Source organism: Rhipicephalus microplus, chromosome 5 (assembly GCF_043290135.1).
Source record: "Rhipicephalus microplus isolate Deutch F79 chromosome 5, USDA_Rmic, whole genome shotgun sequence".
Classification (NCBI taxonomy): domain Eukaryota; kingdom Metazoa; phylum Arthropoda; class Arachnida; order Ixodida; family Ixodidae; genus Rhipicephalus; species Rhipicephalus microplus.
The window spans coordinates 10,905,001-10,918,667 of record NC_134704.1 but is presented as its reverse complement, the minus strand read 5'-3'; the positions used below and the strand labels follow the sequence as shown (position 1 = coordinate 10,918,667).

The 13,667-nt window shown below is 40.1% G+C and overlaps 1 protein-coding gene and 1 long non-coding RNA gene across 2 annotated transcripts in view; one reads left to right on the top strand and one right to left on the bottom strand.

Annotated features, from left to right (window-relative positions):
- The window catches only part of LOC142817660 (uncharacterized), a 502,639-nt gene that overhangs the window by 132,884 nt on the left and 356,088 nt on the right, over positions 1 to 13,667 (bottom strand). The window lies entirely within an intron of this gene.
- Positions 1 to 13,667, top strand: part of jeb (low-density lipoprotein receptor domain-containing jelly belly protein) — a 190,209-nt gene that overhangs the window by 1,029 nt on the left and 175,513 nt on the right. The gene's annotated exons all lie outside the window — the stretch shown is intronic.

The window sequence follows — 13,667 nt, the reverse complement described above, 5'->3', positions numbered from 1 at the left end:
AGTGAACATCTCACTTTCCTTGCCGATGGACTAACTTTCAGTCATTGCTATTACGTGTACAAAAAAAAATGAGGGAATAAGGGGCGTTCTAGCCATTGTTGATTGAACTTAAAAGTCTGCTGTGAGAGGCATAATGTGTATGTGTATCATGTGTTTTCCCCCCATCAACACTAATATTGTCTACTAATTGCCTGAGAAAGTACCAAAATATTTGAGTATGGATAGACATAACTGCTTTGCAGATGTTAGCACGAACTCTCATACAATAAAGAACACGCACCAGCCAATTTCTTTTCGTAAATGTTAAGGCTGATGTGGAAATATGCTCAATTGTACTAAAATAGTTAACCAATTTATGACTTGAGTTGTTATAAAAACAGCAGCAGCCACCTATATGCTCTGCGGTCGGCCTTAGTCAAGTGTACCATCAGTGACGCACCTGTTTTTTTTTTTTTAACGAAGCTTTTATTTCGTAATGGCAAGTTTGCTGGAACATACTTATGCTAAGCAAATGGAGATAGTACTTAGAAATATTAGTGTGAAGCGGGAAAGACCCTGCATAATGCGTGCGCAGTTATTCGTGGCAACAAGTTGCCGTCCAGGACGAAGCATTGTTGCTGTCTGATATAGCGCCTGTCTTCGTTTTAAGCCGAAGCTCCGCTATGCTGAAAAAAAAAATCAGATTCATTTTCTTTCTTTCTGATTTCAAACAACGCAGTGGTAAAAGTACCTTTTTTTTATAGATAAGCGCGGAATATTTAGTCCAGCTTTGGCATAGTGATAAGCATTTCTTAAATTTGGAAAATTGTAAAAAAATATGTAAGTCACATTTGTATTCTGAAAAGACACCCGTATTACGTCGTCATTTAGGTCCGTCCATCAAAAACACGTCTTTTCTTTCGCGGATCACATAAACTATGGCATACATTGATATTTCACTTTGCCCCTGCTATTCTTGACATGAATATACTAATGAAATTTAAGAAAAAAACTGTGGTAATACTTGGTGGTATTACTAAACTGTAGTAATACTTGGTAACACTTCAAGGTTCTTTCTTATACCGACACATGTTTTCTTTTCACCTTTAGCTTTCCTCATGATCATAAGAGATTGGTGCGGTAGACACAAACACGACTTACGACTTTTTTACGGTAGGATATGCGGAACCGTTTGTCACTTTTGTTTCACTGCAATCATCGTCTTTTCTCATTTGTTTCTTTGTTTTTTTACTTATCTTCGTTAAAGTTCATTGTAGTTTCTAATAAAAAAATTTCTCTCTTGCAACGCCCACATGACCTGCTTACTGTAAAGCTAAGCTTGTCAAAACAGACATGTCCATGCAAGAGAGTTAGCTTGCAGGTTTGAATGATGAAATGAGGAACCATGTGTAAAGGAAGCGCATCTTGACATGAGCCCAATACGGTGTTCTCATACGCATGGTCAGCATTATCAAATATTTGCAATCGTAAGTACTCAATGCTATTGGCTCACTCGTTACGATAGGCGTATTTCCAGCATAGTGACTGACAAAATGATTCTCTTACGAATGAACGCGAACATACGTAGCGAGTATAAAAAAAAGTTACTCTTTAAATGCATCCGCTCACCTTGTAGTACGACCTGACATTTGTCGACAAACACGCTACGCTACGTTTGCCAAGCACAAGTACCAAGAAGAACGGATGCGAGGCGTTGGAAAAGAAAACTTTGTAATAATAGAGATTCGAAAAACGTCGCGCACAACATATGGTTATCTTCAGTGTTCTACCAGAGCTTAAGGATTGTGTGACATATTACGATATACACAATTCTTGCATTTGATTTCACTACTTGATGTTGTTTTATAATAACGGATCATTAAGCCATCAACATTATTCAGTGACCAACAACGTCTGCAGTCTGCGGCGGAATACATTAGAGCACTCGTATTCTGCGAACGAATACAACAGGCCAGGCTTCCAGCGTAAATTGGCCTAAAAAATGTGTCATGCATAATCGTGTATGAAACGCACTGAAATCCTCGAACGGATATCACGGCAACACAAATTGATATCGGACGCCACACGAGATCAGGCTGCTGTAATTGTCAGCAAATGTACCACACTAAATTTTGGTGAGCCCACAAAGCATGTTCGGGATACAAGATTCACATTGCGGCTACAACTAGGCAAGAGTAAGGGGCAGTGGTCCAGCGTGACTTGGTTAAGAACCTCATTTTCGCCACGCTGCTGCTGGCCGTTGGCGTGAGTTCGTAGGGCTCTTCGTTCGTTCCGTGCTTCCTTACCGTGCCATGCTACTATTACATATATATATATATATATATATATATATATATATATATATATATATATATATATATATATATATATATATATATATATATATATATATATATATATATATATATATGGGCTTGTTTTCCTGTGTTGTGACACAATATTAACGAAATCTAACAAACAATAATGCCAAGGAAAGTATAGAGGAGGTGGTAATAAGACTGAATTGTAAGGTAAATGTGAAGAAAGAAAAGTGGGTAAAAAGATAACTTGCCGTGGGCAGGAACCCAACCTGTTCGGTTTCGGCCCACGGCAAGTTACCTCTTCTGGCCAGTTTTCTTTCTTCACATTTACCTTACAATTCAGTCTAAGCACCTCCTCTATGCTTTCCTTGGTATCATTGTTTGTTAGATTTTATTGTATATATATATATATATATATTTAGCAAGCAGGCGTGCTAAACTTGAAGCGGCCATGACATGGCTATTTATTAATTTGCGGTTTTCAGAGGAAAACAGAAGTGCCTCTGTTATGCCCACACATGTAACAAAAATGAACTGGCCGAAAGTATTCGACAGAACAATAGGCTGTATAATTCACTGGCTATAATATCCGCCCACCACAGACCGCCACCATTTGTTATGGCGTGTCTGACGTCATGTGATGCATGGAGCGGAGCCGTCGTCTTCTAAGGAACTTTCCGCTGCTGCAAAGCGTTATGTTTCACTTCCAAGCTGGACAAGACGCAAATGGTTGGATTCAACACGCAGCTGACCACGAAACGAAATAGTTAAGCAGAATGCAGATGTCTGCCCAATAAGCACATCGTTACGTCACGGCTCGCGAGTGCACCCGACACTCAGAATGCTTTTGCATTTATAAAAATATTCACCTATAAATAGATGCTCAACCAATTGCCCTAACATTTCCCCAAGTTGTTTGTGAACCCACAAGGATGAACCTACAAACGAAGGCTATGACAGAAAATCGTTTGTATTCACTCCATTATTGGGAGTGTAGAGTTTCGTAATAAAAGAGGGGGTGTTAAAGGTGGCAGTCAAATTGTTTTTCTACAGTACAACTTGACGTTGGACGTTCGTATAGACTATTTTCTATAAGACATCTGGGCGCCATCATCTTGGGCTGTTAAGCTGATGTTTTCTTGTTTTTTTAATATTTAATATATTTTATTTAAAGAGTCTTTGCAGGCCTCGTTGTAGGCATTGGGTAAGGGGGCATCACAACAATAGATGATCGCACATAGTGAATGCATATCGCACAGAACGAAGGTACCGCGTACATCGCCGCGCAAATTAATCAGGCCAAGAAACATAATATGCACCGACCCATGAATCTTCATGCGCTGCGTTTACCGTAATACTGTATGTTTAGCTGTTAAAGATACAGAACACAAAGGGTAACAGCCCAATGGGGCAAAATTCGAACCCATCTGTGAAATAGTCTATAGTCTTGTGGCATGAGCGACAAAAATACAATAAAATAGAATCAAGTTTGAAGTGTTTTGTAGGGAACAACATGTGTGGCACCGTTACTAGTCACCGTTGTTTGAATCACTATTTTTGTAGGTATTGCTGAAAAGAAAATTAAATGCTTTACGTAAGTTGCATCTTCGTATATAAGACAGAGATGTTTATATCTGTCGCAATAATGAAATGACGCTCCCTCTTGCATTTACTGTGAATTGGTGCATATACCAATTGAAGTTTTCATGTGCAATATTGTTAAGAGTCACACATTATAGCAGGAACGAACCACATCCATCACTTTTCTTCGAATCATAAAACAAACATTTATTGCATTTGCCCGAATATGGTTTGAGTACCTACCTCCGATGCATTCTGAAAAAAGAAACACCATCTACTTCGTACTGTTATATTTCTGCTTTATAATGTTGAGCATTTCAACTATTTTATGTGCGAGGTTGTAAATACATCATTGGTATTTAGCACGTATAGTAATGTGGTGTTCAGAACGAACACATGAACGAACGCTTGCTTTTATGATTACACAAGTTGGATCATTGTACATAACGGAAATCTCTGGGAAAACGTCGACGTTGTATTCGAGAAAACAGTAAACAAGCGCAAAAGAAAGCAGTAAATAACTAAATAAAGTGAGGTCAGACAGAAAACAATTGAAATCTATACAATGTATGCAACTAAGGCTAGCAATAGTGTTACAATAAACTCTGAATTTATCACAGACGCGAATATTTCTAGTTACCAATTGAGTCTACAGAGGTCAAAGAAATACCGCAGGTCTCCACAATCCCTAAGTTTTATAATAAAAGATATAGGTCATCTCTTTACGGACAAGCCAGCAGTAACATGTCTATGCAATGGAAGGAGTTTGTCGGTGGCATTGTTGCTAGCTCGTGCCTTTTGTGCAATTTTATTTTCAACAATATCTGTTGTCAACAGTCCTTTTGAATTCTTAAGCGTTAAGTTTTGAGTCGACACAAATTTATCTATCGACTTTGGTTCAGTCGACGCTGTTTTCAAATATATTCATTGTTGCCAAGCATTGGATATTAACCTAAAATGCCTCTACTTATAATCAGTGCTGGTTATTTTCACTCTGAAAGGTCAGTACATTAGAGATTGTTTTGTTTGAATGGTTATACTTTCTTGATAAATATGCAGACAATTGAACCAACTCACAGCCATTACACGTAATAACTATAAGGTAAAATGAGGGTCTCACTGCCATAAAAACATCGCTGACTATTGCGCTATAAAATAATTGAAATTATGAGCACACCTTCGTGCAGGAGCAAAGCCAACAGCGTTGAAGTTCTGGCTTTCCACACGTTATCTATTACTCAAGAAATTATAATTTTCGTTAAGTAGGACGGCACCCGTTGCGCCCTTATTTGTCTCTCTACGGATAAGCAACGTATTGTCTGTACATTTATAAGGTATTCTGTGCACTTTCTTGATGCTGCATGTGACTGAGCGAGGTGAAGAATTATGGATGAGCACTTTGCATGGAGTGGTAGGCATAATAAACCACACTCGTTGAGCAATTAGGATTCTGTTATGACTGGTTGTTACTTCACTCTTCTGACCCACTATGTTACGTTGGTTGACGCGATTCTTTGACATCACAATGAGTTTCAAGGCTTAACGTTCTTTTTGCTGGAATACTCCATTGCCACGCAGAGGGCCCGAGTTCAAATCGCATTCGCTCTTGACTATTTCTTCCCGTGTCTATCGGTTACGCCGCTGACGGCGATGGCGATGCCACTCAACGCAAGAATGGCTTTGTTTCACAACACACAGACAGCGTTTCAGCTTCAAAGAACTGTGGGTCAAGTCACGCTAGCAATGAGATGAATAACCGCTGAAATATTTTTTGGCCTGGTATCATATTCATCTCAAGTCCGAGCTGCGTATAAGGTAGTCCAACACAAGAGCTTTTCTTTTACATTTGCATCGCTCTAAAAACATAAAAGCACGCGAGCTGGTGTACGATCATCAAAGAGCCGCCTAATTCGGGCTCCGTTCGTGAACAAAGGCAAGTGAATTTTCCGCAGCATGGGCGGAGATACGTAAAGCGCGGCTGTGTTGGTGAGCACAAAGCAAAAGAGTCTCCCAGAGACCACCGCTAAAGTCCCTTGAGCCTGCCAGCGATACCGGGCCGATTTTCGCGAGACGATGGCGTGCTACTGGGAGAATCGTTTTGTTTTGCTGTTTTCGTGCATAATACCATGGAGGAATATTCACCTCCAGTGCTTTTTATTCGAGAAAGCTGCACTCTATAAGGTTTCTTGCTTCCTTAATAAATACAGCATCTTATTTGCTGGCGTTCTGTGGAGGCTATGGAGCTTTTAAAATTAGCAAGTGGGTTGGTGACTTTACGCTGGCAGTCAGGTGGCTGAAATTTATTATGTGATTTAGGTAAATAAAAAAAAGTGTTAGCCCATCTTGCACGAGGTCACGCAAGGTTGGGTCACGGTAGAGCTGGCGGGCACCTAGCTGGCCCTGTCTTAGCTACACTTTCACCATCTCATGCACCACTCTTTCCCATCCCTGTACTATACATAGCTATGGTTACTGTATTTTTCTTTTTATCTTTGTTTATTTATATTCCTTCATTTCTCTCTATATCTATTTATTTCCCTTTATCACTCTTTCCAGCCTTTCTTTTTTTCTATCTTTCTTTCATTCTGTTTTTCTCCCCTTTCTGGCCATTTCTCACTTCTCTTTTTACGTTATAATGTACTATCTCTCCTCACCCCCGTTCCCTTTCCCACCCCCTTTCTGTGTTATGCCATACAAAGCTGTGTCATGGTTTGCGAGCGTACCGGAAGGCTAGTGTTTATGACGCTCGCCTTCAGATTCCACCTTCGCTGATTCGAACATCACCTCCTCGAGAATTTCTTTATACCAAATATTTCTGTCTTCCTATTTTTTACCATCTCCTGTAATTCCTTTCTCTCTATGTGTTTCTTCTTTTCTTAACTTGTTTTCCGGCCCATCAGAGTTATATTGCATCCCACGCCGGAGTTATCGGCAGACTGAGTTCTGCAAGTGAATCAAAAGAAGACAAAGAGGAATAAGATGATGCAAAGGGCATGTGCCGGTTCATGACTACTTATGATAATTTTCTAGGTATCAAGCATGGCGAACCTTGGGCATAGCAGTTTTAGCGTAAATTTTCTGTAAACATTTTCTTGTGCGTTATTCATTGCTATTTAAACAAATTGTCTTTTTCTAAATCTCTCATACACCTGCTTCAAGCAAGACGGGAAAAATCACATAGTGTGCATTCTGTGAGCTATAGCGATATTATCCGGCGATGATGTTATCGGATAACCATCGCCACGGTTCGATATCAGTTCTTAATGCACAGTAGAGAACAAAAATTAACACAGAAGTATGCCATGTGAATGAACGTACCAGAAGGAGGAAAAAAAAACATGCGAGTGAAACCTAGTGTCTAAGAGCAGGGAGGCGTCGATATGCCTATCGTGCTCATCAAACGTTCATTAGCTCGTTCAGGGCAGCACAATCGTAGATAAGTAGTCTTGGCTGACATTCCAAGAGCTATCTTTTTAGATACGTAGCTTTATTATTGCGTACCACTCACAAATTTGTCGAGGCTGCAAGATAAACCATCATTTGTACTAGTTTTATTTAAACTGTTGTTGCTAGCTGAAATAAAGGAGTGATACGTCATCAAGAAGGTCTCACTTTCATTGCTCCGTTGCCCAAATCGTCTTCAATGAACTCCTACTGTTCGAGCATGAAATGTTAGCCTGGTCCCCCAACTTCAACCAACATACTCAGTTTGTTTGTAAAATATACTGTTTGGTACTAAGTAAGCCACATAGTTTTTCTTTAGGGAACGTTCATAGATAACTCGAAAGGGGGGAAGAAAATTTGCTGGGCAGGTGAGATTGAGAAGTTTGCGGGCATAGAGTGGTCGCTAGCAAGCACAAGACAGGGTTGATTGGCGAAATACGGTATTTGCCCTCCAGTGGGTGTAGTTAAGGCTGATGCTGCAGCATGATGTACAGTACCCATGTGCACAGACTGAAGCTAGAAATTGAATTCTATATTTAATCACTAGTGTGCCCAGTTGCTCAAGATAACCACATCGTGTACGCGACTAATCTGGCCTCCTAAGATAATGTGCGCCTTTATCTATGCATTCAGGTTGAAATTTCGTCAATACGGTTAAAACTAAGATGGCGGAAAGCATTGTATGCGTGTTACTTAGCTTTAAATTGCCGTGTTTCAAACCGTGAGTACTGTACATAGGTATAGACACGAACAAGGCAAAAGTTCAAAGGAAATTAAAACTTGAAAAGAATATTGTTCTTGAACACCCGTTGTTGCTGGAGTCAACGTGAAAAAAAGAGCTGAACTCTTATGTAAGGCACTACTGAGTTGCTGTCTTCAGGAAGACAGGATTACTCGACGAAACGCTGGATCGAGCAACACCCCACGTTTAGGAATATTTGATAAAGAATACAAACTGCATGTTGCGAATTTTGTTGCCATTTCCAGATATTTTATGTCATGAAGCATTAATTCACTTGCCCGAAACTTTTCGGGGCCTCAGCGAATCGAATTTGCAGTGAAGTCATTGAAATGAAATTCCAACTCGTCAGTTTCGTTCGTATTTGAAAAATGGATGTCTTCGTGCATAATGTTCAAATATTTTCATGCATATCTCTCCCCCACTTTTTTTGATAAGAAATGTTTTTGTTCGGCAGGAATAGCAAAAGGAAGTTACGCTTTGCAATTATTCCCTCACGCCAATAATTAGCAGCTTCACAACTGTAATTCCTAAAGTATTTATCGCAATTTTTTCATAGAGCACGCTAAGTTAGGCCTAGATAGAAAAACTATTTTACCAGGAAGAAAACTCGCGCAAAACAAGCGTTCAAATACAAATGTTTAAAGATAAGCCGCAAGCTTTTTTTTTTTCGATGCAGATAAGGGAAGCAGCTACACGTGGCGGCTGCAACAGGCAAGTCCTCCGTAATTTCTGACGGGCCTTCATCGCTACATCGCGTTTGGGGTATATATGAGAAGCGAGTCATAACACTTAACTTCATATGTTATTCATCGAAAAATGAAACAGACACTGACGAGAAAACGGGATTGAGAATGGCCGCCGAAAAACTAGACGAGGGGGAGGGGGGGTGCTTCCAAAAAGCACTCACCCCAATAACGATGCTTGCTCTTATCTCGGAATAGTTTCCCTTTTTTTTCGACTGCCATTTTTTTCTGTTTAAGGGTCACAGTGAGCACCCAGAAAGGAAACAAACGCGAGTCTCAAGTCATTAGGACGACAAATTATCGATCTCCGGCAACAGAACAGGACAGCACCCCCCCTGCAAACCTCGCTTCCTTTATTTCATTTCTCTCCTCCACCGTTTTTTTTTCTTACCCGTTTTCTCTGTCGTCGCTTAATGTCGGCCGCTGCCACTGTGAATAAACAAGGGGTGAAAAGTTGATCGTGGTTCAGCCAAGAGAGGCAAAACTGGAAAAAAAGTAAAATTAGGACAGCTTCACACTACCGGTGCTAAATTCGAAAAAAGTGCGGAGCTGAGTGGTCAGTCCTGTTTTTCTTTCTTTCTTTCTTTCTTTCTTTCTTTCTTTCTTTCTTTCTTTTCAGGTTTTTTCTTCACTATCTTTCTTTCCTTCCTTCCTTCCTTGTTCCTTTCTTTCTTTCTTTCTTTTTTTCCTTGTTTCTTTCTTTCTTTCTTTCTTTCTTTGTTTCTTTTCAGGTTTTTTCTTTACTATTTTGCGTGTGCTTATTTCTATTTCCTTTTTTTCTATTTCTCTTCCTTGATCACTCCTTGCATCTTTCTTTGTCTTTTTTTCTCTTCTCTCTCTCTTTCTCTCTCTTTATTTCTAGCTTACTCTTTCTTTCTCCCACTTTCCTCATTTCGCTCTAATTCTGTATTGCTATATCTTTTTTCTATCACTTTCTTGCATCTGTTTTTATTGTCTCTATCTTTCCTAGTCTCCCTTGTTTTTTTTTTGTCTGCTCTTTTTGCTATCTATTCATCCGTTTCTCCTTATTTATACCGCCTTCTCTTGCTCTTCTTGTGTACTAATTTTCTTGTCTACCAGAGTTATTGCGTTACACGCCAAACCATTCGGTGCACGTGTTCCGGAAGCGAAGCAGCAGATGAAAAAAAATGACGAAGATAGCACGTGCCGGTTTATCATCGCGATAGTTTCCTGTGTGCTTTGCGTGAACTATTGGTTGGCCCATAAGCAGCTCCGCTGTTAAATGAAGCTCAAAAGCAACTGCCCTGTCATTATCATGGCTAAAACGCGTGCCCTCCTAGTAGACATACGGCACACGTTTGCCAAGCCAGAACGTCGAAGGAGATGTTCACTTGACTAAATATTCTTCACGGCTGCAACTTGGCGGGGTCGTTGTGCGATTTTGTGGACACGTCTCGAGCATCTGTAGATGCTGTTTTCAGTATCCAGGGCTTCAATAGGCGACAGCTTGGCACCTTATTTAAGACGCCTTTCCTTTCGCTTCACTACGTAGCATTTTCGAACACAGAGCTCGAACTAAACCATATAGGGTGATGCGTAAATAACACTGAAACACGGTATTGTCGTAAATTGACTAGTGTCGACAAAAAAAAAAAAGCCAGCGCGACATTTTAGAAACATTTGTGCCTAGACAATGCGTACGTGTGCCCACGTGTTCAGTAATGCACGACGGCCTGATGTATTATGTAGCGTATGATCCACACACTGAAAAATGATGCGTAGAAAATTGTTTCGAAATTCATAATAAAACCTTTTAAGCGCGCACAAAAAACAGTGCAAGAAAGAGACAGACGAGCACTTAATACAAAACTAATTTATTTTTTAAAGGAACAAAACATATAAGGACCTGGAAACTAGCTACACGCATATGAAAGTGATGTGACAGGCAAACGTACAAAGACATGGCTGAATAGACTAAAAAAAACTGTATTCTTTATCTGTAGAGCCACCTATGGTTGACTAATACATTTGTTTGTACACCAGTTTATATGAAAGGTTTACATATAAATACAGTCGCTTAGTGATGCAACACAAACCGACACTTCGAAAGATGACCGACGGCGGTAAACGCTAGGCACTAAAGATGAAACCATGACTGAAGTCTTTCATGTCAGGGACGAGCCCGAAGAGTTCCCAAGAGCCGAGGTTGGAGGAGACTTCTCTGATGATGACTAAGATAAATGCGATGACAAAGATGGTTTTGTTCAATGAAGACAACTTCTTGTAATCAATTGATGTCTCTCTCATTCCTGCTTATGATTATTCTCAGTCAAACAATTTGGCTGGCTACTGCACCTAAATAAAGCGTCAGAGTAATTGGCTGCAACGTCTTAGTACTTGGCTCTAATGTGATAGCACCTGGTTTAGCTTAGCTACAACATCGTAACACCTAAGGTCACCTAGAATCAATCTAGAAGCAGCCCTCATCACCACGCGAAGATCTACAATCAACCCATAGAAACAACTACATTAGTCTTCAGACTCGTTAAGTTTGAATGTTTCAAGGCTTGCGTGGATTAGTGCTTAGTGGAAGCTTCACCATTTTTTTACTAAATGCTCAGTAAAGTTTTGTGTTGCAAACATTGCTCCTCCACACAATTAGAAGCCGATGAAGCTTTAATCAGCTTTCTTTAAGCACAACTTTGAAATCCCATCTGCTCAGCTGATTTCGTGCGTGTGACTTGTTCTTGTTCAGATCCTACGTGAAGTGTCCTCAGATTTCTTTTGTTCTCTATTTGCTTCCTCTTCCCTTTCCGTTTTTCGCACCATCTTCAAGCATGCATAGTATACGTGATGCGCCTTCTAAAAGCTGGTTGATAACCGGCTATATTTCTTTCATAGATGGCTTCTTTTTATGCGGTGCCTACTACAGACAAAAAAATAATGATCCGGACACATCGTCCCGTGATGTGAATGCATACTATGTTTTTATAGTTCTTTAGCGTTGACACGACGACGAATTTGCGCGAAAATAAAGCGTACGCCCAAAATACAGGAACCGCTAATTCTAGTCAGTGTACTAACGACAAAAACAAAATGCCACTTCGGGATTTGGTTGCATGTGCCGAGTATCACCAATGTGCGTTTGTTTACGCAATTACATGGCAGGAGTACGTGAGCGTCATGTCTGCAATCACTTGACAATGCACGACTCAAAGCCAGAATGCTCTGTAATAACTTCTGTTGGGAAATTAATTCCGCGATTCCGCGAGAAAATGCCTTGGCCTAGTTTGAGTGGGTGGGAGAGGGGGGGGTGCCTTTTTCAACAGTCCTCGTTAGTTATTAGTTTCGTGCCGCAGCTGCAAGACAGGAAAGAGGGAACACGCGTACCATCCATATTGAGTGCTCACAACGCCCTTAGATTGGAATTCAGCCAAGAAATATCTTGTCTCTGAAAGTAAAATGGTAGTGTCGTACATGTTTTCTTGCTAGCCATAATACATTAACGAGAAAAGTGGTTCTGACATGTTTATGTTAACAAACTTTTGTGATGTTTTACGTTAACTGCGTGATCAATAAATCCAGATTAACTCTTAAAAAACGGAGTATATGTGACTCCTTTCTGGTAGTCCTCACGTGGCACGTAAAGGACTCCCTTAAAAGGCACACTGACTCTTTTGGTCACACAACTCTGTGAAGAGAGTATAATAACCCCCAAAGAGAGTTGACGTGCCTCTTTCGACATTAAGAGTCATATACGTTGAAAACCAGGTCTTACATGGAAAGATTTGCAGGTGTGTTTTTTTTTCGTGGAAACTAAGTGATCATTAAAGGCTGTCTCACGTCATTTGCAATTGTGTAAGTACAAAATATAACTGTTAGCAGATTTCTGCTCATGACAGTTTTCGTTAACAGGGCAGCTGTCGTAGCTTGCCGTAGTTTTTCGTGGTGTCACCAGGAAACTGCTCAAGTGGGTATGAGCCTCAGAAATCGGGCAAACTTCGCTACCATGCATAGCAGTTGCGTTTAAAAAAAAAAAAAACAACCACGTGAAAAAGAAATAAGCAATGAAACAGAAAGATAAAGACATAGAGAGCTTAAGGAATAGAAAGAAACCGATACAAAAAAAGAGATACAAGAAAGAAAAGAAAGTTACCGAAAATTAACAGAAACATGAAATGCCACCGAGCATGCAGTCTTCATTTTTCGATCCGGCACTAGTAGTACGAAGCTGCCATAAATGTTTACGTAATTATTCCCATAGTATTATGCTGCATCAATCATTACTGTTCTTACACTGATGTGCTGATTTCTGCATCTTTTATACTTGTTCCCGAATCAAGGTATGACATTCATTATGTGCTAGTTTTTGCGTGTTTTCATGAACATGCTAGGAAACGTGTTCCTGTCCACGCGATCGAATTTATTTACAGATTACAGAGAATTTGACGGAGTTTTCAAATATTCTATAAAGACCAATTTAGTAACGGTGTCTGGCTATTACGCGCACTATCATTAGCATCTGCACATAAATATTCAGCGTTAATGGTAATCATACGGGAATCACCGGGCAACGTAGAAAATAGCATCTCTTTCTATCATCGTTGTTTCGGTCGCTAATTTAGGCTCTATTTATGCCATTTCTTTGTTCATGTGTTATTATATAATTCACAGTCAGTCTTTAGATGTTGGTTGCTGCCAATTAGAGTATTCGTGAAGATCAAGTGGCCGCCATCACCCTAGTTTGTTCGGTGAATGACAGAGACACCCAGACCATGCTTCGTTCACAGATAAAGCAGCGAATGTCTCAAAGCGAAAATCAGATCGTATGTTCCGTCACACATACACATTCTGACTCAGTGCACGTCATTTGTCACATGCGCAACCTTCCAATAA